Source organism: Nyctereutes procyonoides, unplaced genomic scaffold (genome assembly GCF_905146905.1).
Source record: "Nyctereutes procyonoides isolate TBG_1078 unplaced genomic scaffold, NYPRO_anot_genome, whole genome shotgun sequence".
Classification (NCBI taxonomy): domain Eukaryota; kingdom Metazoa; phylum Chordata; class Mammalia; order Carnivora; family Canidae; genus Nyctereutes; species Nyctereutes procyonoides.
This window is the reverse complement of record NW_026575082.1, coordinates 19,823,315-19,849,033: the sequence shown is the minus strand read 5'-3', so window position 1 is coordinate 19,849,033 and position 25,719 is coordinate 19,823,315. Positions and strand designations below refer to the sequence as shown.

At 41.3% G+C, this 25,719-nt stretch overlaps 1 protein-coding gene across 14 annotated transcripts in view; it reads right to left on the bottom strand.

Moving 5' to 3' along the window:
• LOC129514588 (transcription factor 4) overlaps nucleotides 1-25,719 on the bottom strand; it is a 356,507-nt gene that overhangs the window by 235,963 nt on the left and 94,825 nt on the right. The gene's annotated exons all lie outside the window — the stretch shown is intronic.

The following is a 25,719-nucleotide window of genomic DNA, read 5'->3' as shown; positions in this document are numbered from 1 at the left end:
GTATGAACATAAAAATTACTTCTATCCTTCAGTGTTTCATAGCCTCAACTTTTATGGACCTGAAACTACACTTAAAGTTTTATTAAGATCTTTTGTACAAAGTGAGTTTAAAACGACACTAACGAAACCTTAAATGTGTATTTTAGAAAGTAAGTTAACTATTCATGCTGACATGAGCGGAGTCTATGCCATAATGCTCTTGGATACTTCTCGTTCCCTAGTCAAGGCTCACTCTACCAGACAACAGACATGCAACAAAATACACACAACACAAAGAGGATTCAGTCCTCTATCGCCACCAGTACAAGGATATTAGAATTTTGGGTGTTTTTTTTTTTTTTAATGTTTTGGGTGTTTGTTTTTTTTTAATGTTAAGTAAAGACAACACTGTCTCAGTATTTTAGTTATTTTAATAGACTTGACCACTTGGCTACAATCCTTAATCTGGGCAGTGAGATGTGAAAATCAAAGTCATTAAAACAATGTTTTTTCTTGATTAAGTGATAATGGAGAGACCTACCCAAACTACCAGAAAGCTGAAATTCTTCTAAACTCTGCACCAGCAAAGTCCTAACAGCTGACCACTGAGTGTCTGAAGTGGCGAGAAAATCGGGCTGGAGAGTCTAACAGCTAAGTTATCATATTAATTGCTTAAAACGTAAAAAAAAAAAAACGTTTTAAAGATCAGTCGCTCTATATTTAGAAATGGCTTCGAGATTGTTGATGAGAGGTCCTTTATAAGGATAAAAAGTTTCCCTGTTCTCTTATTTTGATCATGGTTGGAAACAGACGGCCATCACAAACTTCCTCTGACAGCACTGGAGGAGGAGGTGTGAAACTTTGGTTCAGGAGACATAATCCCATTTATTGTGTTTCCTAACATTTCAGCGATACTGTTTATTCTCCTAATGCACTGTCATTCCTTTTATTACTGCTGTTTTATTATCAGATGAAATAATCATGGTATAATTAATGGATTTATTTTTGGGTACAGTGGAGTACACAGCACTTTAGCATATCTTAAGAGATAGAACAGCAACAACAAAAAACAACTATTACCACTAAACTTGAATCCTTTCTCTCTTTTTTTAAACAAATATCTCTGTTCCTTTTGTTGGTGCTTCAGAAGCTAATGCAACTGCAAACAAATGCCCCCCCCCCCCCCCAGGACAGCTGAAGGCTGTCACTGCGAGCTTTAAGGGATGTCAAGAAAGCTCCATTGCTGCATCCAGGCTTTGCCCAAATCCACTGTTTAACAACCCATCCCCTGGCCTACAGGTGTGCCGAGCCACAATACTTGAAGAGAGGACTTAGAACCCTCTGGATCGGGGAGTTTAGCCAGCCTACATGGTTCTCCTCATCCTTACCCCCAAATCAAATATTTTCAGCAACAAAAAGCATAAATGCCAAAAATCTCTCAACCGCTGTGGATCTTCAGAAGTCTGGCAAGCCTTGACTTCCTTTTCACCTGAAACAGCCAGCCCGGGTTAATTTGAGAGATTTTTTTTTCCCCTCTCCCCCCCCCCCCCCCGCCTTACATTTGACCAACAAGTAATGAAGGAACAGAGTTGAATCGCTATATCCCATTAAGACTTCAGATTGTCTGGACCCATTTTATGGTTTTAACCTTTGGGAAAATTTTAAACACAAAAGAGTGGGCAGAGACAAAGAGGAGAGAGGAATGGTTCTCCATCACCGGTGATTTCGGCCCCCAGGAGACATTTCTGGTGTCATCACAACCTGGGGCACAGGAGGAGGGGGCGGAGGCCAAGGGATGCTGCTGACCGTCCCACGGTGCTGGAATCCCCCCCACGACACACACGCTAAGCTCTGTCTCCAAGTCTCAGTTGTGTCTAGATTGAGAAGCCCAGTGCTGAGGGGAAAACCACATTAAAGAGCAAAACGGAAGAAGCAAGATGAAGGAGAAAGATGTATTAGTATTTTTTTTAAGATCTTTATTTATTCATGAGAGAGAGAGAGAGGCAGAGACACAGGCAGAGGGAGAAGCAGGCCCCACGCAGTGAGACCGATGCGGAACTCGAACCCGGGACCCCAGGATCACACCCTGTGCCGAAGGCAGGCGCTAAGCCGCTGAGCCACCCGGGCTGCCCTAGGATGTAATTTATAGCTTAGTATGAACTCTTACTGAATACACAGCGACTTACACCTTTTAACCCAGACTTGAGTGGAGTGTTTCAGGAGACCCTCATAAACATCTTCTGTCCACAGAATAAAGGGAAAATGATGGTCAACCAAGCAGCCTGCTAATTAGCAGGCAGATAAAACACATCAAAACTTGACTATTCCCAACTGGGCAATTTCAAAAGCGAGCAATCCACTAATTAAAAATGCTGGAAGTCTAGCTTTTTCAAAACAGGTTAAATACTGGCTGGGTTCCTTCACAAATAGATTCCCAACCAATCAGATCTGACTGCTCTTTTCCCATCCTTTCTCATTTCCATCTTTCTCGTTTCCCGACCTCACGCTGCTCCACCTTCCTTTCTGCTTCCTCCCGCAGCCTGATCTCTTAACAGGCTTTTCCATCCCCTGGCCTCCCGGGGCATCTAAAAGATGAGGACCAAGGGCAGGCTCTCCCAAACCGAAGAGGACAACCGTCCGATTTCTGATTATGCTTCTTTCTTTGAAAACAGGTCTGTATCTCATGTATCCAAGAGCTAGAAGCCACAGAGCCAGAGCACAGAGATTTGTAACTCATAATGAATGTAAACATGTCGCTTTTAAGTCATTTGTTTCCAGGTCCCCTCCCACTGAGCTTCATCAGGCCTGCCAGTTAGTGAGCATTTCTTCAGCAGCATCTGAGGGCATCCGAGGACTCACTACGTGCGAATCACCTGTATACTCATTTCAAAATCAGCATCTTGGGTCCACGGCTGACCACCTGAGTGTGGATCTCTCATGAAAACTGTGTTTTAAACAAGGTCCTCGAGTCATCCGCATGTGCACAGTAGTTTGAGAACCGCCAGCCTGCCTTTCTGGGAACGCAAGACAGATGCACGCCCCACACCACCACCACTTGCCTCGCTCTCTCCCTATCTTAAAATTCTTGCCAAGGTTGCCAGTTTTCAGCAGCATTCGGCACACATTCCCATCACATCTGCATCCAGATGCAACTGCATCTTGCCCAGACTCCCTTTTTTTAGTAAACCTGCATGTGGCCTACCCTTGGCCATTTCTTCTTCCCTGCTGGTGTATGCAGGCGCTGCACAGACTTCCACACCTCTATGGTTCTGTACCTGCTATTCCCTCTGCCTGAACCGTTCCATCTCTCGAAAACTAATAGCAGCTAACATTTAGTGAGCTTCAGTGTCAGTGTTTCTGCCGCTACACTAAGCACTTTAATGCACGAACAGTACCACATTTCATATATGAGAACACTGAGGCTTCGTCGGAACGGGAAACTCTCCCAAGCAACTGGCAAACACAGGTGCTGTCAACGCCAAAGCCAGGGGATGCTCTTTTCCAACGCTTTAAAGTCCTCCCTGGCAAGAGCTTCATTTCTTTCCATGACCATCTTGAATGCTACTTCTCAAGTGTCTTCCCAGGCACAGTGAAAGTAGCTGGGAGTTTATGCCCATTCTTGAGCGCACAAAAGATTATAGAATTATACACAATGCAAGTATCTAAAAGTAAATATTTGAAGAAATCAAGAGACTGGAATATAAAAATAGGGAACAGTAAAGCCAGAGGTATAATGAGCTTATCAAAGTGTACACTGTGATGGACTGGATATTTGCCAGAAAGGAGTCAAAATTAAAAAAAAAAAAAAGAAAGAAAGAAAAAGAAAAGAAAGGAGTCCAAATTCTACAAGCTACTGAGTGGGCAAAACAAGGAGTGAAACAAGATTCACAATGAATATGGGAGAAAAGCACACAAATAATTCAGGAAATCCATTAAGACAACATAGTAACAAATGAAAAACTGCCTGGGATAGAGGCTGTCCCAACATGGAGTTCCTGCTTCTCCCTTGTCCTACTGCCACTCTCCAACCAAGATGGGAATAAATAACAGAAACACAATAATAATCCAGGCAGCAGAAGGGCAAGGGATAAAGCAAGTGGATGACAGAAATTATTCTTCCAAAAGACTAAAATGGGTTCTATTGTTCCAGACTTTTCTCATTTATTTTACCCTAAATGAGGACAGACTGAGCAACTTCTACAGGATTGACAGTTGGTTCAGGAGGCAACCTGACAAGCCACAAAATTTCACTCTATTAGAGTAGCTCGGCATAAGCCCCTCTAAAATATCTGACATTTCAGCACCAAAACACAAAAGCAAAGTTTGGACAGAACTAGGACAAAACAGTCCATTTTGAGAAAAGGCACACAGAGATAATTTTTCATTTCTATGATTCCCCATTTCCACATTCATTAGACTTAAGATCCGATTACTCAAATCTCCACATTGTTTATGTGCAAGATGGAAACTCTCAGATAGACTGAGCCTGGACAAATGTCAGAAAACACAGCCCTAGGAGTTGGGACAGAGATTCGGATTTCACCAGCCACTCCGCATTAGCCAGCTCTATGGTCTGAGCCAGTCACTGGCCTCTCTGAACTCACTTTTGTCAACTACAAAATAAATGGGTTTGCGTTCCGTTCTTGGAACGAGGGAAGGCTAGTATATTTGAACAACTCTCCCACAAAAAAACTAAAAATGATGGATCAAGTTTTAAAAATCTTCTTTAAGATACTAATAAGCTGAGAAGATAATATGCACTTATCAAGCCAAAATTAAATTGAGAGCTAGAACCCAGGAAAGTAGAGAAGACATTTTTGCCCTAAGGACATCTGCCAACCTAGAAAATTTAATGGCTCATAGGTCAAGGAAAACAGAAGCAAAAACCCAGGACCCATCCAAAGTAGGTATCTAACAAGATAACAGGGATAATAGGATTTCCAACCTCAAGGAGTGAGTGTTAAAGTAAATAAGTTAATTAATATTTGTTAAACACTTAGGGGAGTCCCCGGTCTGTAGCAAATTCTCAGTAACCAACACATACCCATGAGAGCATAACTTATTAGCACCCTCCAAAATCTAAGATAATCCAATCATGTAAATCTGTAAAATTGTGATTTATTCAAAGAAATCTGAGCCTCCCACCCATTTTTATGATGCCTAGGTCTGCTAAACAGGTCAGAGACTTTCAAATATTCCCCTGAATTTTAGAAACAGCCATTAAGTTTAGAATAAACAAATCCCATCTTCTCCACGAAACTCTACAGCAAAACTCATAGAGAGAATCTGGTACCTTTTAGATTTGTTTTAGTGACCTGATTTACCTCCAGAAGACCCCCTTTACCTCTCACCACTGCAACAAATGTTTGTGTTCTATATAAATGACACGCTGTCAAAAGTTATGTATGCTGACCCAAGGCCCAAACTAAGAACACAGACTAAATATTACGTACATTTAACCTTGATTTGAAATAACAAGTGTTATGTTAACTGAACTGAATTTAAATAAATAAATAAAATTTGAAAACCAAAAAAAAGAAGAAGAGGAGGAGGAGGAAGAAGAAACAAATAAGCATGAGTTACCTAACTCTCTGATAGGGAATACTTAGAGTTGTCTATTGGTCCTTTCCACACTTACAGCCCAGAGCATGCCAAGCACCCACAGTCCTAGAGTTTCCCGAAGCCAAAAAAACAACTGAAGTGTTTTATTTGAGTTGCTTTAAAAGTCTACAAATTCCTACTCTTGTAGAAATAGACTGACTTCCTGATGAACGCTCCTACACACTCAGAATGCGTTGGGAGACCGAGGCGAAGTTCTTCCTGGAGAGACAATCACTCTGAGACATGTTGAGGTCTACACCGTCTCAAATCCCTCGCTCTGCAACAACGGATACCATTAAATAGCCTCCACATCATCATGGAGACTCACAGACTGAGTACATCTGTGGCTCCTACTAATTTCCTAGTCCAGGAAGAACCCTTGGCTGAGCCCTCCACACAAACTGAGATGGCATATGCTCTCCGTCAGTGCCAGATGAATTTAGAGTTCAAAATATTTCATCAGCAAAGAGCGTGTTAAGGATGTGCACATTTTCATTAGCACCCCGTATAATAAGAGCTCTAAGTGGAGTAATTTGAAGTTAAATTTGAGTACCAGTACAGATGAAGAAAGAGCTGAAAATCTTCAAATATTGACGGACAATGTCCACACCACCATAATTACTTCTTTCTTTGTCCATAAGAAACGAGATATGCTTCATAATGAGGGATCCGAGCACTAACCAACAAGAAACTTTCAGCACTTTCCAAATCTGATTGAGCAAAAGATGAGGGTTGTGGGGAGGCATCTCACACCAATTTGAAGATATCACAGATGTAAGGAACAGAGAGACCTGGGCTTTCGATTTTCAGATCATTGCCATCAATGCCGCCTTTCTGAGCGGTAATGGATTTCCTTACCAAATAAATCTGAAAACTCAAAAAGTCAAGTACAAGATGATCTTACAGTTCTCTATATAGATATACATAGATGCATTTAAAAAGGCAAAATGTGGAAATACTAAGTGGAAAGTATAGTAGGAAAATTTGATCAGAGAGGAGTTATTCCACTATTTAAGCCTTTACTAACCTCCAATGTAAACTTCCATTATTAATATGTCCTGTAGAACACTCTTTAGAGAATATTATTTTCCTCAAGTTCAAAACAAACTATTTTTCAAAAACAAAACTAATCTCATATATTTAAAATATGGAGTAAATTGCATTTTGCAGTGCTATAAAACAGGAAACAGGGACGCCTGGGTGGCTCAGCTGTTGAGCATCTACCTTCGGCTCAGGTCATGATCCGGGGATCTAGGGATCAAGTCCCACGTCGGGCTCCCCGCAGGGAGCCCGCTTCTCCCCCATGCCTGTGTTGTGTCTCTGCCTCTCTCTGTGTGTCTCTCATGAATAAATAAATAAAACCTTAAAAAGACAACAACGGTAAACACATTTTCATATAACAAGAAAGTCAGATCACATGAAAGTAACCAAATACAATGCATAACTATTGCATTATAAATGTGCTGGTGCTTGTTATTCTGAAACTCAGAAACCTTCTTGAGAACTAAAGGGTTGCAGTATAAAATTGAGAAAAAAAGTAACCTTTAAGTCTTTAGATTCATCCATATCATTTGGAATATAATATTCTAACTGGAATACTCTAACATGAAACACAGAGAGGTGGGTGCTATTTAGCAACCTTCCATTTCAAATGTTTTAAATTAACCAGTCAGAGTCTTCCTCTTAACGTGTTAATCCTTCCAAGGTCTCATCACTCTTTTTTTTTTTTAAATAAAGATTTATTTATTTATTTTTAGAAAAAGAGACCGAGCACACAGAGGGGAGGAGTGGCAGGAGGAGGAGGAGAGAGTCTTAAGCGGACTCCACACTGAGCACAGAGTTCTACGAGGGGCTCAATCTTACAAGCCTAAAATCATGACCTGAGCTGAAACCAAGCGTTGGCAGCTTAACTGACTGTACCACCCAGATGCCCCCCAAGATCTCATCATTCTAAGCAAAAGCCCAGAAAGCAGAGAGCCATGAGTAACTTGAGGCAAGAATACAATATGAATTGTATTTGCCTCTTTGGAGTTTTTGAAATTTAACCAATCTAAAAGCAGTTAATAAAATTCAATCTTACTAAACCATGTTCTTAGCTTAGATCAGGTGAGAGTAACAATCAGAAACAAGCTACCAAATTGAAAGACTTTGAAAAAAAAAAAACCAACATAGCATCTAACTCCAATTTTACAGAGATCAGCCTCAAAATATCTAAATGAAAAGTGAGTATATTTGGGGAAGTTTTCAACGAGGTGCTTAGTACCTTTAAAGATGTATTTACAAATACGCATCACAAAGTGTAAGAAATGAAAGATACCTTAAAAACATTAAAGAACAACAAAAGTGTTACAATATGCCTCATTTTCTAACAGAAGAGACTATATAACTCTTATGTACAAGTCATTATGCCTGCAGTTTTCAAATCATACATGTAATTTTTATGTTGCAAAGTCCATAGTACTGTAATGACTTGATATACAAATTGATTTTTTTAAATGCCTACTTGGTAATTGATTCATTAAATTTATTTCAGTGCAGGGGGGGGAAAGCCAAGATAAAACATATAACAGTTTTATCCTTTCTTCTGGTTTTCCCCCATACCTCTTTTCTCCCTAGGGTGCCATTCGTGTGGCTCTGGGAAAAGGACTGCTGGCTTAATTGAAATATTTGTAGGCTGTAATTGCTCTGCATCACCACAATGGTCCACTTCTCCCAAATGGCATCCGTTCCTTGTGCTTTTTCCTTCTTCTATTTCCTTTCATACTCTAACCGAGTCTACTGCCTCTGCTCCTTCTAGTCTTTTCTCATCCCATCCCTTATTTACAGATGCTTCACTGATACCCATGAAGCCAAAGAGTTTTAAATATTCAAAAATCTTCCCTAAAATACAGTTTTCTTGCACGGTCCCATAAACTAATTTTTATTTTATCCTTTCAACATCCCAGTCTTCTACCTGTGGTTAACACTGCAGCCTCTGACCTGGCAATGACAAGCAATCAATCTTACATGTTATCTTCAGGGGTCATGCCTTAGTTTTAGGCCAATTTTCTTTGTATTTAGGCTCAAATGTGCAAACCGCACTATATTACTCTGCAAAACATCAATGAGAAGGCTTAATTAAGTAACACTGACAGATAAATCCATTTCTTTCGCAGTAATCAAATCAAAGCAGGTTGACATAACACAGGAACTTAATACAGTTATTCCCTTGTAATTGGAAAAAGGCCCTTTACTTCTCATTAAAGCAATCTTCTGGGTATTGGCATAATAAGAAGGCTCAGAGCTTTAATACTGCCCTATAAAAGTCTCAAGATACAGACCCCTTAAGCAAACAAGCCAGATTATCTAATTCCTTGATCACAGCAGAACATGTAGTTCCTACTGTTTTAAACTACTAATTCTTTATCTCTGTTGCAATTAAAAAGAGGTAAATCAGTATCTAACACATACAATGGAAATCTGCAAAAATGCATAAACTGTTTACAGTTTTATAAATCTATCTCCACATGTATTTGAAGGGAAGCAGTCCATTAAAAATGAATTTGAAATACTTTGCAAATGTGAAATTGTAATAGCCTGGATCAGGGGAAAATCTCTTTATTTTACTTAATGGGCTCGACAGGATGCATTCTGCCTAAATTTACAGTCTGATACTCAGGCATACAGTGCGACTTTGATCATCGGACTTGTGAGAGAATGGAACTGGAGGAAGGACATCTAGGTTTTGTGGCATTTAAAGAACAGTAAGTCACCTGGTTGACCGAAGACCTGCCGACCACACTGAAACCCACGGAGAACCTGAATTACACCATGTTCGCATCCCCAAACTACACAAAATCGATTTTCACCCTTTCACTCCGATTTTGAGGGAGTCTCTGCTACTTAGGCAGTGGCACCTGGTCACTCTCCAAGTGAGTCTCGCAAACTCTTTCTCAAAGGGATAACATACAGTGGAGGGTTATAATTCCCAAATGTGGCTGACCACCAAAATCATCCGGGATCTTCAACCAAACAAACAACAAGAAAGAGAGGTGTCCTAGCCTGACCTGGCCCCCTGATCAAGGAAAAAAAAACAAGAGTTGATGTCAAGGCAAGAAATATTTCTAGATTTTTCCTATACTTCTCTACTTTTTAATTTTAAATTGATTTTCATTACAATGCACTTAAAACTACGTCATTTGCTGTGTCTGAACCATCCACAAGTAGGTCATATCGCTTAGGTCCTTTTATCATGCTAGTACTCCCGTGTGCATTTCCTAAGAACAAAAGCAGTAGCTGTTATCGAAGCGAGAGAACTGACCGTTGATACAACACCATCTGATCTATACTCCATTCCCCAATGTGGCACTTTTTCCCCCTTTTGTGGTGGCCACGGTGCTGCCACTTAGCCAAGATGACCTGCAACTCATTCCATGAATGACCCTCGATCTCGAGTATAATAAATGCACTCAACCAAGAACAAAAAACAAACATACAAACAAACAGCAAACGGAATCCAGGATTAGTCACTGCATCTGACCATCAGCTCTCTTCCATTTTAATCTTAAAAGGTTCCTCAGACCTTCTTTGCGTGACCTTGGCATTCTTGAAGAGTACAGGCCAGTTATTTTAGAGAATGTTTCTCAATTTGGGTTTATCTGATGCTTCCTCATGATTCTATTGAGGTGACTATCATCATACAAAAGTGGCCTTGTGTCTTCCCAGGGAGATCACAGACAGAGCCACGCAATGACCGGGTGGTCTGCCCCCTTTGCTTGTGATGCTCATATCATCACCTGGTGAAGTTATCGTGGGAATTCATCACTCCACAATTACAACTTTCCCCTGTGCAACTAATCAGCAATCTATAGGGCGATCCTTTATGATCTTACAACCAATTTGCAATTATGCGCTTATTGAAAAAAAAATAAAATACAAAAGCATATGAAGTAAAAAGTGAAAATTCCCTCAGTACCCACACTCCCCCACCTTTGTGCCAGTGACAACCCATACCAGTTCTCTAGGTAGCCTTACATATCCTCTGGTCCTGTGATCAACTGGTTTTGAAAACCACAGAAATTTGGGGCAACAAATGTAAACCTTGACTAAAACGTCTGTTCTAGCTTAATGGGTAAGAAGTGGTCCTCAAATGCTTGTTTAGGTTCTAGTGACATCTCAGTGGATATAATTCTTAGTGGTAGCCTTGTGACCTATGTGGAGCTGGAGAGGATAGAGATCAGAATAAATGAAGACAGACTACTAGCTTGGAAGGAATTTGGCCAAAATGAAGCCAGGAGTGAGCACCCTACTTGCGAACCAATGCCATGATGCATAAAGCCAACTTAAATAATCCATTCTGGAGTAGATGCTGCCCTGAATGGCTACTCGTTCATTGCGTCTTTCCACCACATTCCATAAATCACCGTGTAAAAAGGAGATCCACCGCAGCAGTAACACTTTCCAATTAAGATCAAATGGATAGACAGGCACACTTATGACAGTCAGGAAAAAAATTAGAGTGATTTCCATAGACTGGCAAAAAAAAGTGGGAAACAGATCTAAAAGTTTTTAAAAGTGGGAAGTAAACTGACACCTTAAAAAGCACATATTCTCACATTTAGAATCAGGTATACAAATGAACAAAAAGTGAAGAGAAAAGCTTGAAGACAGAAAGACTGTAAGTGGGACTTGGCCACTGACGGAACATATGCATATCATACACTATTCATTAAATCAATGTACTGTTAGCAATATAAGGTCAAAATAGTCCCTTTAACCTTGCGGCAAAGCCCATGCCATTTTATAAACTGAACAGTGCTGGTGGATTTCAACTCCGACTTATAAATGCTTAGAAAATCACCCTTACAAATCTATCTCAGTCAAATGCCTGGGAAGACACTGGCAAAGGCTTTTCTTATTGGGCTTATAAATTCTGTGTCTGGGGGATCCCCAGGTGGCTCAGCAGTTAAGAGCCTGCCTTCGGCCTGGGGCCTGATCCTGGGGGTCCTAGGATCGAGTCCCACATCGGGCTCCCTGCGTGAAGCCTGCTTCTCCCTCTGCCTGTGTCTCTGCCTCTCTCTCTCTGTATCTGTCATGAATAAATAAATAAAATCTTTAAAAATTAATAAATTCTGTGTCTGTAAGTACATACGCACGTGTGTGTAAAATCGGCGTACACACAAATACAATACACACACTTGAATTTACTAGTAGTTTCCTGATATAATGGTGGTGTTTAAAACGGTTCCCAGACGTTGCAACTTGTTCAACTGACATCACCTTGCTTTTGATCAGAGTACAGCAGTCTGCCTTGGTGACTTGAAGGGTTTAACTTTTAGCTCACAGTAAGGTAACCACACTTTTGTATCCTGTTTTCCAAGCTGTTTTTTATATTCTTGTCATTTTAAACGATTTATCTAGAATCCTAGCAAGCATGAAACTGGGATCCAAAGGAATTGTATACTTAAGCATGAGCACACCAACGCTATCTTTCAAAAGCATAAAAACAAAAATCAAAAGAGAAAGACCGGCCTACACAATAGAAGCTTGACCAACAGGTATCAGAATAGTTGTAGAAGCTTATTAGAATCCTTGCTGAACTAGGAAAAGTTGGGAGAGTATAATGATTGAGCTTTGGTAAGTAGGAATATGCATTCCCAAGTCGTGTCAGCAGTGAAAACACTACTGCTAGTCTCCCCCCTGCGCTGCCCTGCATTGTACACAAGACCATTTCACCACCACAACACAGCTTGGCACTAGTTTGAGGAAGACCAGGACTGTGACGGCAGGTCTGCAATAACCAAAAAATGGGACTACAGCTTTCCCCAAAGACACTGCTACTCTTACTTTCACTTTCAAGTGCCTGAGACACTCTCATAACTGAAGCAGCCAAAATGCATCTGCATGAATTTCCTCGTCCAGCTTCTTGGGGGAAGAAATGGAAATGCATTAGGAAGAATCAACTGGTATTTTTCTCAAGCTTAATGGCATCAAATTCACAGGAATACACATGGCTTTCTTTGGTAGGTCTGCAACTTGGATGCAGCCTGCCCTCTGCCCATCTGATAGCCAGGGAGTACTGGTCAGAGAGGGATGAGCGGCTGCGACGTCCTGCTCTTACAAATCCACTAAGTGGAATGGTGAAAAGCTGTAACTCTTCCTCAGGAATGGAAGAAATGTCGTTAGTTTGAAAGGAGATAGAAGCAAAGGCCTGAAGAATGACAATAACCAGGCATCTCAAAAGAAAACAAGAAGCAGGGAAGGGGTCCAGGGAAGCCGGAGCTGTCAGTAGAAAATAATGATTTATCTGATGAGATTAGCAGAAAGTTTGATTAGAAAAGATGCCTTCCTAACATAGCAAAGATTGCGATACTACTTTAAGATTTTGTTGTAGGAAAAAAACAGAGCCTGCCAAATGCAGTCTGTAACAGCACAGGCTAGCCATGAGTGATACAGTGGGAAAATAGCCACTAAGCCAGATTTTATTTGATTTGTACTGATGATTTTTATTAGAATACATGGATCATTGCTTCAACCTTTCCATGTAAAACCAAATCAAATTCAAAAACTCACACATCAGTCACCTAACCTTATGTCATTCCTTCTGCTTTACTCAAGTTGAGCCACATTTCAGCTGATCTGTCCTCGATAAATCGTTCAGCTACTCAGAACTGCTGGGCCAAATTCTGGGAGGCAAGTGGTACACAAAAGAAACTGCTAAATCTGCAGTTACAAACAAGAAAGCCAAAGAAAGGAATACTGCAAGCCTCAGAGACACAGAATGAAATTAAAGCAATATATAGACAATGCAAAAACAGGATAGAACGAATTCTCCTCGTTGTATCAACAATATTGTAATTTATCTTTAAAAGGCACACCCACCCCTCAGCTTCTTTTGCCCACTTTAATTCAAGGCTCTGAGACCAGAGGGGAGGCCACTAGTGTATAGCATGGGGAGATCTAATCAGTCGAAATGAAAAATAATCATCTGTTCTACAAATAAAAAACCTTACCATCTTTAAGGCAAAAAAAAAAAAAAGGAAATATTAAATATTCGGTTTGTGGAAAGCCCCTATGTTATTTATACAAACTGCTTCATTAAAAGGAATGAAATTCGATTACATGAAGCATGGCAACGGGCTTTCAAAGAAAAAGTGCCCACAGCCTACTTCCCATCACTCTTTTACTCTTTTTCCGTTTTACTTTGGCATCTGTCCTTTCCTCCTCAGCAATATTGCAGGTTTTGAGGTCAACCTATGAGCAATGGTTCCTGTTGGCCCATCCTAAGTCTTAACTAGAAGTTAACAGGTCAGTCCCTCTTGGTGACTCCCCTCTGTGTCCCAAGTGGGTCCTGAAAGGCGCCCTAGTTATTACCTTTCTTTGCAGAGAAGGTAAACAAGTTCCTTAGGTCAAGCCCATCAGCGGGCCTCCAACCCGGTGCCCACTGCAGCGCCCCGCTGAAAATCCAAGACCCCTGAAAACTAGTGGACACCAAACCTTCGCGTCCCCGGCGCAACCCACTGTGGCCGAGCTAAGGCTGTGTCCGTGAGCCCGCTGCTTCGTCCCCTGAGCGCGGGCCTCCAGCTCTCCCACCCTCCTGGGCAGGCACACGGGCCAGGGGACAGAGCCTGGGCCCAAGGGACGCGAGCCAACTGATGCTTGCCTCTTCCAGACCTGGCCCCTCAAACTTCCCAAGTGGGCCTCCACGCACGTTCTCCTTCCACTTTGTTCGGCTGCCTACAAAGAACCTAGGGAACCCCTGAGGCCCTGAAGGCAGAGCTAAGGAATGGAAGGACCCAGACCCAAGGGCTGACTACAGGCAGCTCGGCCTACCTCCGTGGATCTGCGACACCAGCGGGAAAGAGCCCTTTGCGGTGTTAAGCTACTGAAGTTTGGGGGTTGTTTGTTCCAGCAATTAGCATACCCTGACTAATGCATCCTCCAAAACAGACTTCCGAGAATTCTGGCGCTAGGATTCTCTCTTCCAAGCAAAGCAAACATACGCAGTTAGAGCTGGCACTAGTCAGGATTGTGAAGCAGGGGAAACTGGCCTTTGAACTATCCTTCTCTCCCTTTCAGACTTGTTTTCCCCTCTTAGCATTTCCTCCCTCTGAGCACCAAATGTTCTCAGGCTGCTCAGTCTTGTCTGTCTCAAGAAAATAAATCCAATACATTCATTAGCCATTCTTCTCCCCCAACCACTATCTTTCAGCCATAAGTGCTGAGCTGCTCGATACTTGTGTGATTTCGGAGAAATTCTTTGACTTCTCACATGCTGGGTATGCTCATCTGTAAAATGGGAATGATTGCATCTACCCTCCAGTACCGTTGCGAAGATTAGAGATAATTTAGGAAAACTGTTCCATGACCTCTGGAGCACGACAGGATCTCAAAAGGGGGGGGGGGTTGCGGAAATAACTTCCTGATTTTACTATGATTACTACTAGTATCATAGTATGATATTTGACACCAAAGGGATACAAAAATCAATCTAAAATAGGGCTTTCTCCCCGAAATACATAGTCTAGATTGGGAGAACAATCAGAGATAAATGCAAAGCAGTATATGATTACTAAGAAGAATGATTAATATTATGGAATTTGAGATAATAGAGATTCATACAAATTAGAATCATCACTTGCCAGATCCTGGCAGTTCAGGGTGTGGAAAAGCAAAAGAAGACAGTGGCATCCTGGTGAGCACTGCCTGCCCTATGTGCTCATCCTCCCAACTCCATGTTCAATGCCATCATGCCGGGAACTCAGAATGGCTTCAGGGAGGTCATTTACACTATGGAAATTGGCAAACATCACATATAAGGGCTTTTTTTTTTCTTTTGACAAGCAGATTATTAAACATTTCTCACCACTCCAAAGAAAACAGTCATTCATTGTGAGAAATTTTTACTCAAACCGCCTCATTTAATTCCTACAGTCACTACCGAGGCACACTGCATTACCCTCATTATACAGATGAAAAATCAGGCCTCTCAATGTTAAGTGATTGGCAAAGAATCCTGTGGCCTGTGTGCCCCACGCTAAAACCGAGGCTGCTTGCAAAAATGAAGGGCATCTGGATTTCTTTTTCTCAGAGTATCAAACATATATTCACATGAACACAGAAAGCTATTCCTTAAAAACATCAGAATTCAGACAAGCCCCTCCTCTCCTTTATTTTCATTGTTTCTCATTTTCCTCCCCCACTGAGCCGACTTTTCTTAATAATATAGCCCACATTTCTCACCATCCTTTTCTCACACACCCAAGCCAATCTTCTGCAGAGACGCCCTTTCAAGGATTACCCAGTGCACTGTCCCGAGAAATAGACGTGTGCCTGGGAATAGAAGTCATGAATGATCTTTAAATCAGTACTTTCTCATATACCTGTCCTCACCAAGGTAGTCTGTTCTCTCCTGGGCTGAACTGTGGGCACAGTAGCCTGGGTTTAGGAGGAACTGGGATACCTCTTGCATTCAGAAGAGGCCTCTGACATTAGTTCAATAACGACTGCTATCAACAGCTGCTGTCAGGCTTGGGTATGAGCCTGGGGTGTGAGACAAGCTAGGAAATATCAACAGGTTCCAGGTGCAGCCTGAGATCCCAGAAGACATCGGTACCAAGGGTGACTTAAAATGGCAGTGGGTGCTTGCCCTCTTGGTAATACATCATCACTCCTTTTCTGCCTGACTGGTGTTTGGCCATCTTACAAGACCCAGAGCCTTCCAAGGACAGAAAAACAAATGTGCAAAGGCACTGAAGCACAAGAAGACAACCCCCATGCAGGCAACGGCAAGGCACACTACGAGCATTGAGAATAAAGGTATTAAAGTTGCAGTGATCACCAATGAAGAAATGCAGAAGCTGGGCAGGGCCAGAGGAAGACAAAGTACTACAAAACTTATTGTTCACTGTAAAGACTGCAGGCAGGCACCACAGTATAAAAGCACCTAGGTCATATTTACATTTTGGAAATGGTAGCCATGGGGACAATGGTTGTTAAGGTGAGAACCTGGAGAGAAAGAGAATAATTAGAGATGAGAAACTACTGCTGTAGCAGAGATAACAGACAATTCAGGATTACACTGGGGCAAGAGAATAGGCAGGGGTTGACAGCTAACTTGGGAAGGTAGGGCAAGTAGTCAGGGATTATTCTCAGGTTTTTGTCTGATGGATAATTGTGCAGAGTTGGAGGTAGGGTGGTAAAAAAAAAAAAAAGAGTATATTTTAGACATTTTGTGTTCCAAGTGTCATTGGTCACCCAAGTATAAGTTTCAACAAAGTAACTAAGTGGGTCTGGAGCTCAGAACAGAGAACTAGATTAAGATAATTTCAGGCACAATCTAATTAAAAGTCCTTTATTATAAAGAGAATTTACCAACCCAGGTAAGTGGAAAATCCAGAGATAAAGCAGATTTTAGGATGAACAAAACTAAAGTTCGCTCTCATACGTCCACTCTGCCACCTTCATATAACCTTCACTCCAAAGCTGAAATCCATCATGGTCATAGGATTTCCTCTACTTCTTTGCTGAGAGTTTGATTTACAAAAGAATACAATTTTTCCTCACTTTGCCTTGACTGGAACCATTATGGAACCGATCTCTAGAGCCACAAAATAGCTGCATGAATTTGCAACGATGACCCAAGTTTAAGAAGCACAGCCAAGGAGTTAGGATTACCCTGATCGGTATAGTCCAATCACGGATGTCCCCGGAGATGTAGTGATCCCACAGAAACTACGAGGACACGGAGGAGGAAATGGAGTATATGTTAGTGAGACAACCACAACTGGAGATAGAGCCCCAAGTGCCATTGGTGCATTAGTATACAGCGTGCAGTGAATAGGCAAAGGGGTCTTTTAAACGGACACGTGAATCCATCATGCCGCTCCCTCCTTTAATGCATCAACATCTTTCCCCCTTGGTGTCAGGATAAGAGAAAAGTTCTTAATTATGGACACCAAGGCCACTTTGGTCATGTACCCACAGGCCCTTGCTTTCTCCTCCAGTATCCCTGGTCCCCTAACAATGCTCAAGCACACCACCGGCCCTCCTCTGCAGACCCTGAGATGTGTTTCCTCTAACAGAAGAAGCTCCAACCCACTCCCACTACTCCACTTCCCCACTTGGCCTATTTCACTCTCATATCAACTCTCAGATGAATCATCACTTCCTAGAAGGAAGCTTTCCTTGTCTTCTAAATCCAGTGTCTTGTCCTTCTCTTCCACTAGATTTGTCACAGATGGAATTTCACATTTTTATGATTCCCAAGCGATTTCTCTCTTCCCCACTGAACAATAAACTGCATGAAGACAAGAACTTTGTCTTGTTTACTTTCCAGCCCACATGGTGCATGCAGGGCAGGGAGAAAGCACATGATATAATCTTAGTTAATTGTATGGCTGGGCCCTTAGCTCTTCAGATGTGCACACAAGAAAATACCAAAACACTAGCAGAATTCCTCAGGTTGTGAAACACAACCGGCAGTCCTCCTATGACTTTGAGAAGGATGATGTCACAGGATAGAAATTCAAAATTTTGTTCTACTGTTACTAAAGAAATTCAACCACAGGTACACCACAAAGATTAGCTTAGCGCATTTTCCCCCACAACTTAATAGTTCGTGTCACAAATATGCAAGCGTGGGTTACGATTCAGCAAGAAACAGGCAGATCAGTACCCTTAACACTCTGAAACACTTGCCAGTCACATGAGGAGACAGGAGTTAATGCATGAATCTCAAGCTCAATGATTTCTAGAGTAAAAACACAGTGAAACAATCAGACTTCATGTATGTTTTATCCCCTGATAGAAATAATCTCTTATATGGTCGTTGTAAAGGGAAACATTTGCCTCTTTATGCTCACTTTGATAAGCACCCTAGTGATTTGACACATATTATATAATCACTGGCCTCAGGACAGAGCAAAAAACAACTGTCACCTCCACAGTAGAACAGCTTTCTGAGATCTGGCAATAGCAAGACAAAAAGTGGGGCCGACGTTCTGTGTCTGTTACTTTGACGGCAGTTATGGCTCAACATTTCTTGAAAACCTTTCCACTGAAACCTCCCAATTGATGAGCAAGGGTATTATTAATATCTAAAGTTCTGCTTCAAGTATAATAATCAGAACACCACGGTCAAAATGATAAGTACCCCATGGCAGTTTACTGCTTTGGACTTTTTGAAGCATTTTCACACACAACTTTCCACCATCCCTCGCAACTGGGTCCCAGAGAGAAATCCGGGGGTTGGTTCAAGTCATCGAGGCAAGTCATTGGCAGAGCTGTGAGGAAAATCTGTCATCCCTCTTCCTGACCTCTTTCCAAACTGACTCTCACCCATTCTCTTGTGCCATGAGAGAAGTGACACCTTGAGAAGTTGGAACCCCAATTTTTTTGGAACCCCAAATTTGAATGAAAAATTCTTTGTACAAAAAAGTTCTCTTTCGTCTCACAAATCAATCAGAAGAATCCAGTTTCCCAATTATCCCAGAGGAAAATTCTATTATTTAAACTAATAGTGACTCAGAGAAGCATTTTAACTTATTTTCATGCACTATTTTTTCCCCACTTACTTACACCGAAACAGAGAAATATCATTAAAATTGAGAGTACCTAGGAAGAGATGAACATACGTATTACGTCATAGGCTATATTGAAAGTTCTCAAAGATAAGAACACATAAGCAGGTCAACTAACAAACCACTAATGAAGAAAAGTGTTACTGTAGGTAATGGACAGGCAAAGTCTACAGTAGATCAATACCAGTTGCTAAAAGCTCAGATTTGTCTGGATTGTGCACGACAGTAGGGTCCAGACGTCAGCGGAGGGGAAGTAGTGGAAACCAGCCTCCATGTGGACAGAAAATCTGTTATACAAGTTCACATACGTCGATTAAGCACACGAGTGTCTCCCGCATGTTATGGTACAGAAAATAACATAGATTTAGCTGGATTATAAAAAATGCAAACATCATTCTCCTCCTTTATTCTAAACTTTAGTTTATCTGAAGATGCAATGACACTGTTAGCTCTGTTTACCCGCTGTCCGTCCCCTTCTTCCTCCATCATGACAGGCCTGTGGGGGTTTTTGTTGCTGTTTTGTTTGTCTTTCAATAGCCATCCTTCCTCCAAGTGGATCAGGGGAAGGTGACCTCATCTCCACTTCCAGACATAGATCCTGAGTACTGGTGCCAACCACAAGGACTAATTTAAAATGGACATTGAGACGCGTAAGGCTGCCCCTGGGTCCCGGAGAAAAGTTCTCTCTGTTCCAAGGAGAGACACAAATTAGAAAATGGCTTTTTACTTTTCTCTGGGCATATTCCTGCTTGGGCATGATGCATAGAACTGCAGCAGCAATGTCCTTATTGTCCCTAGGATGAAGCCAGCACACAGAGGAGGGAAAACACCAGGGATTTCAGGATAGATTACATAAAGTAATGCATTTCCTTCTGTTTAAGCCAATTTGAGTCAAGGTTTGTTGTTGTTGCTATAGCTGAAAATATCCTAAAAAATATAGCAGATTCCCACTCCCTGCCACCGCAGAAGTAGGCTTATGCACTTAATGCTCATTAAGCTTCTTCAACAATACATACCAAGTCTGGATAAATCCAGACCCTACCTGCTGAAAAGCCATCATCTCCTGGTCACTCACATTTGTCCAAGCCCCACCGAGGCATCATTTTCGGAAGTAGATCAGTTATCTGCCCTATAACTCCCCACTTAATTCTCCTCTGATTTGCACACGTATCTTCTTTCTTACCTCTTGTCCCCTGTGGCCTGCTTACAAATACCAACCAGCACTTGGCACAACTAAAGCTAAAGGCTGCAGAAGGTGCTGAAAGAGTACTTTCTCCTTGATTTACCAATGTCAGTCCTACACAAAAGCTACACACATGGCCCAAACAATGCCAAGACAGGGGGTTGAGGGATGGGAGAGAACTGACTCTAGAGGGAGAGTCAGCCTTAGGGAGATCTGGAAACTCCTAAAATTGCTGCAAAATTTTACTTATGCATTTAGCTAGATGCACTTTTCTGGGAAGAAAGTCTGTAGTTTGCACTGGATTTTCAAAGCTGTCTCTGACTCTAAGAAAGTTAAAAACCTTTGCTCTAGATCAAGTATTTATCTAGCAAACCACACTGTCTGGATATGTAACACACTCTTGCCATTACTCCAACAGAGGTGAAGGCAGAGAACATGTTCTCCAGATCTTTATATCTCTTGCTCTTTAAGTATTGATAATACTTAAGTTCTACAGTGTTTTAGACTAAATAAAATTTTGTGAACTCTCCTGGTCCCTCAAGAGCCATTCACATCTCATCTCAATGGAAGAAAATTAAGTCCCATTACTAAAAATATAGAACACAACCTTTTTGAGTTTGGGCCTCTCCAAATGAATTATAAATCCTGAATCCAAATTTAGTTGAGGGGACAAAATATGCACTTGAACAAATATCAAATATTAGCAAAAAGTTTTAAGTTCAGTGACAAATGTCAAATAAACATCATCAAGGGATTGCTTCCTGAAATATATTTGAAAAAGAGATAGAGCTTTCTAAGGCAGGTTTGATATCAACCATTGGAGAGTACAAAGGAGGAAATCACAGGGTGTGGCAAGAGAAAAGCTGACACACGGAGAGAGCGCGCCCAGGTAGAAAGGCACAAGCCTTTTTTGTTTTTTTTTGTTGTTGTTGTTGTTTTTGGCACAAGGTTTTGGCACAAGGCTTTCAGTCAAGATACACTGAAGAATCAAGGCTGGTTTTATTTCAGTTAAGAGTAATAAAGTAGTGATAGATAAAAAGAGATCAGTATCTGGGCAGCCCAGGTGGCTCAGCGGTTTAGCGCCACCTTCAGCCCAGGGCCTGATGCTGGAGACCTGGGATTGAGTCCCATGTCGGGCTCCCTGTATGGAGCCGGCTTCTCCCTCTGCCTGTATTTGCCTCTCTCTCTCTCTCTGTCTCCCACGAATAAATAAATAAAATCTTAAAAAAAAAAAAAAGAGACAGATCAGTATCTTCTCAATCATCAATATTTACATTCTACTCAACCTTATTCGATTGAATTATTGCAGCCTTTACCAGTTTTCTCCTCCTTTCTTCTTACTAACCACTTTTCATAATAGGGCTTCAAAAACCAGTTTCCCTGACTTCAGATTTGCTTCACTCCAACCTATCATGGGCCAGTGACAACGGTCACTTCTCTGTATAAAAACCTTCGCTGATTCTGTAACGTTCACTGTTACCCAATACACCTCTGGTTATCTGGTCTCCAGGTCTTCCCTCCACTTCAAAAACGTTTCTTCCCATTCAGTAGATGCACTTAGAATGAATAAATGAATGAATGGTCTCACAGAGGTGTCGACAGATACACACATACACATCAGTCAACTACATATATGATACGATATGTACTGATAGAGGTAAGAGACAAAATACACATTCTTCAAAAAGCTGGAATGTAAGGTCCTTGTGAAAGTTCTTACATAGAATTTAACAGCTGATGTTAAGGCTTTAATTATGTAGGCGGGATAGACAGTAAATATAATTTTTATACTACTTAATATTAAGTGATGAATTGTCTTCTCACAGATTTGAACTTTCATTTGGCCCTTGATGGGACATGGCTTATATTTTCACATGACCATGTTTCATGATCATATGATGAGAAATCAGAATACGTGTGGAGAGGGCCTCCTTGGAGAGATAAAAGAACATGCCTAGTTCCTCTGCACCCCATAATTATGCTTACTATTTTTTTCACAATATTTGTCACTATTTAGTATTCTATATTTATAGGCATGTTTATGTATAGAAGTATACGTAAATATATATATATATATATATACACACACATTTTTGTACCTTTATATAAATATATATAGAGAGAGTATATCCTTTAACTACCTTTGGTAGTTGGTATCTTTGTTTTTTGACCCCACTGGGATGTAAACTTCAGGGCAGGGCACTGACTGGGTATCTGTGGCCCAGACCCTACACCAGAGCCTCGATGATGATTTGTTGAGTGAATAAGTAGATTTAATCAACATTAAAATGCAGAATTTTGAGGAAAAAAAAATCATAGAAAAAAGTGGAACCTGACAAAACATCAAATAAAAGGAATTTTTTTAATGCCAATGGAAACATTATTACAAGGTGAAAGCATTCTTTTTCCCAGTAAGAGCTTTATACATTCTTAATTATGTCAATATGTTTTATTTCTCTCATATATTGAGTGGAGGATTTATTTTTTGAAAAAAAGACAAGGACAGGACAACAACTTAATTTGAAACAAAAAATCCAGGAGATAAAATGCATAAATTGTTATCCCTTTGAAATAAAAGAACAGATTTGAAATACTGTAATTCGACTACCTGATATATAGTTTACTACTGGTTTACTCAAGAGATAGCATACAAAGCTCCCCATTTTCTTGAAAAAAAAAAATAGTAGGCCTTGCAAGAAGACATACACAGTGCTCTTCAAAAACCCTGGTTAAAGCCACAAATAATTGCAAAGCTTGTCCAAATCAAATGGATAATTTATTGTATGTGTGATTTCTGTAAAGTCTTTACAAATATCCATGGATGACTTTGCAACCCATTTGAAAGGATTTACTATAAAACTGCACAGGCATAAACAAACAAAACTATTCTCAATATTTATACTCACAACAAAAAACAATGGAGTTCCATATTCACTTGCGGTTGTGAAAAATCCTTAGTTCCTGAACTCTCACTGGGCTATAGTCTAATAGACAAAACAAACAAGATTTTCAATTTAAACGTAACACACATGCATCCTCTCTTTTTGGGGTCCATAGACCAAGCATTTTTCAAAAATTCAGGAACGAGATAGAAAAGCAGAGAAATAAATGTATACATTTTAAAATATCCCATGGCTCTCTGTGATACCAGTGTGTTTAGCCCAGGAAGAGTGAAACTGGTTTTTAAAAGTCTTTGTAGCCTCAAACAAGCCAGAGAATTAGGGGATGAAGAAAAAAGAAGTAAAGGTCCGAAAAAATGCACACGGGGGTGGGGGGTGCAACAGGGCAGGGCTAAGAGCTGACGTGCATGCCACCGTGCCAGCCCTTCTGCCACCAACTTAGGCTACAACCCCATCTTCGGAGAGACTGCTGGGCGGGAGCGGGAGCCCACTGACCCAGTGTCTCTAATGTTTAGGGCATTAGGGTGGGGGGCAGAATGCATAAAGCCAAAGGCTGGTCCAACAGTTGTCACAGAGTGAAGACAAAGGGGAACCAGCCAAGGCTCAGGTCGGAATCTTTTGTCATTGCTCTTTTCTTATTTTCCTTTCCTTTTTAATTCAAAAATGTAGCTTCAGTGTAAATAAGAGAAGTCAAAGGATGAAAAGGCTCTCTTTACAAAACAAGCTTTCCAAACACACCTGTCCCCTGTTTTGAGGACTCTATCTGTACAGAGATTTCTAAGCCTCCGGTTTGCTCCACGATTTCCTGTAACTTAGAATCTCTGTAGTGGTAGTTCTCGAAATTGAGGGTAAGTATGCATCCCAAGGCAGGCACACTAAAGATCTCAGGGCACCATACTGAGTGAGCCCAGGAAACTGCAGGTCACAAAAAAAGCCCAAAAGAGTAGGATGCAGGGGTACCACTTTGAGAAAAACCAGGGTGTCAAGTGGAGCCAGAGTTTCCCTAATCTCAACTGATCCTCAGACCTACTTGTATCGGTCATCTGGAACACCAGTTAAACACAACAACCACATGCAAACACACACACACACACCCCACATATATTCCTGGGTCCCTCCCAGAGGTACTAAATCTGAATCTTCTAGATGGGCCCAAGGAACCTGTACTTTCACCAAGCCTCTTCCGTGTCCACCCCCCAACCGCTCCCCCCGACATATTGTGATGGAAACCTGTGAGTTGTAATCTCTCCTTCAGGGTCTTGGGAGTCACCCTGCCTGCAAGTGTCCACACACCAGAATTCAAAAGGAGATAATAGTGTTTAGAACCTCAAGTAGAGACGAGTATCAGGACGGATGCTACATTACCCTCGAAGAAGAGATGTGAACCCACAGAGCGCCAAGAACGCCAGAGAACCTAATGATTGTACTAACGATTAACGTACCAATATCACCAATATCAAAAGTCATGAGAAGGGGCTGTAAAAAAAAAAAAAAAAATAGTTGAAATCCAAAAGGAAAAAAAAAAAAAAAAAACCAACCAGACAAAAGAACCTTTTGTGAGAGAAAATGATCTGCTATTTTCCACCAGGCAATCTGCATCCAGAACACAAATAAATACACCACACAAGAAGACATAATTTTTAAACAGACCCAGAAATACTCAAGGTTTCTTTCCAGTCTCCCCCACAGGATTCAGCAACGCGCAGTGATGAGAGCCTGTTCTTAAACAATCTGAAACCACTAACACCTAAGCACATGCGAAATATCAAAACAAAACACTTCCCCCACATCCCCATCCCGAAGCGGTGATGAAAAGCAGCCGTCATCCGATTCAATCAGCCCACATTCAAAGCAGGTGGTTGTGAGCACTAGCGGAGCGAAGTGTGGCGCTCCCTCCCCACGCGCCGCAGCAGGGCCCCGCACACGCGTGTGCTAGCTAGTGTGCTAGCCAGTGGCATGGGGAGAACCGACAGGACGGGTTCAGACCTTTGTGTGGGTAAAGTTCAATGCCTGCAGGTTTAGTCCCATAAAGAACATCTTACCGAGAAGTGTGACTTAGAAGAGCAGCAAAGCACAAAGAAATATCTAGAAATTAAAATGCTTATATGGAGAAGACTCGTGTAAAGTCTTCATGTTGAATCCAGTCCAACTGGGATCTCTGTGGTCACGGTACCTCTCTTGGGGCAAATTTGGAAATAGTCCCTTCTAAGGCAGGTTTGACATTAGTTTTTATATATATATGCGTGCGAGCATGCATGTGTTTAAGCAAATTTGATTTCAGTGAAAAACAAACATGGGCTACAGAGGCACATATTCCTCAACTCTCATCCCTTTCAGTTTATGAACTATACAGAAGGGCTGATGTATTTAATTTTGTGCTATCTCAGTTTCTCCACCTCTGAAATGGGGATGATAATACAGTGTTGGATTAAATGAGATGACTGATGCCCTACATTTTTTTTTAAGATTTTATTTATTCATTCATTCATGAGAGAGG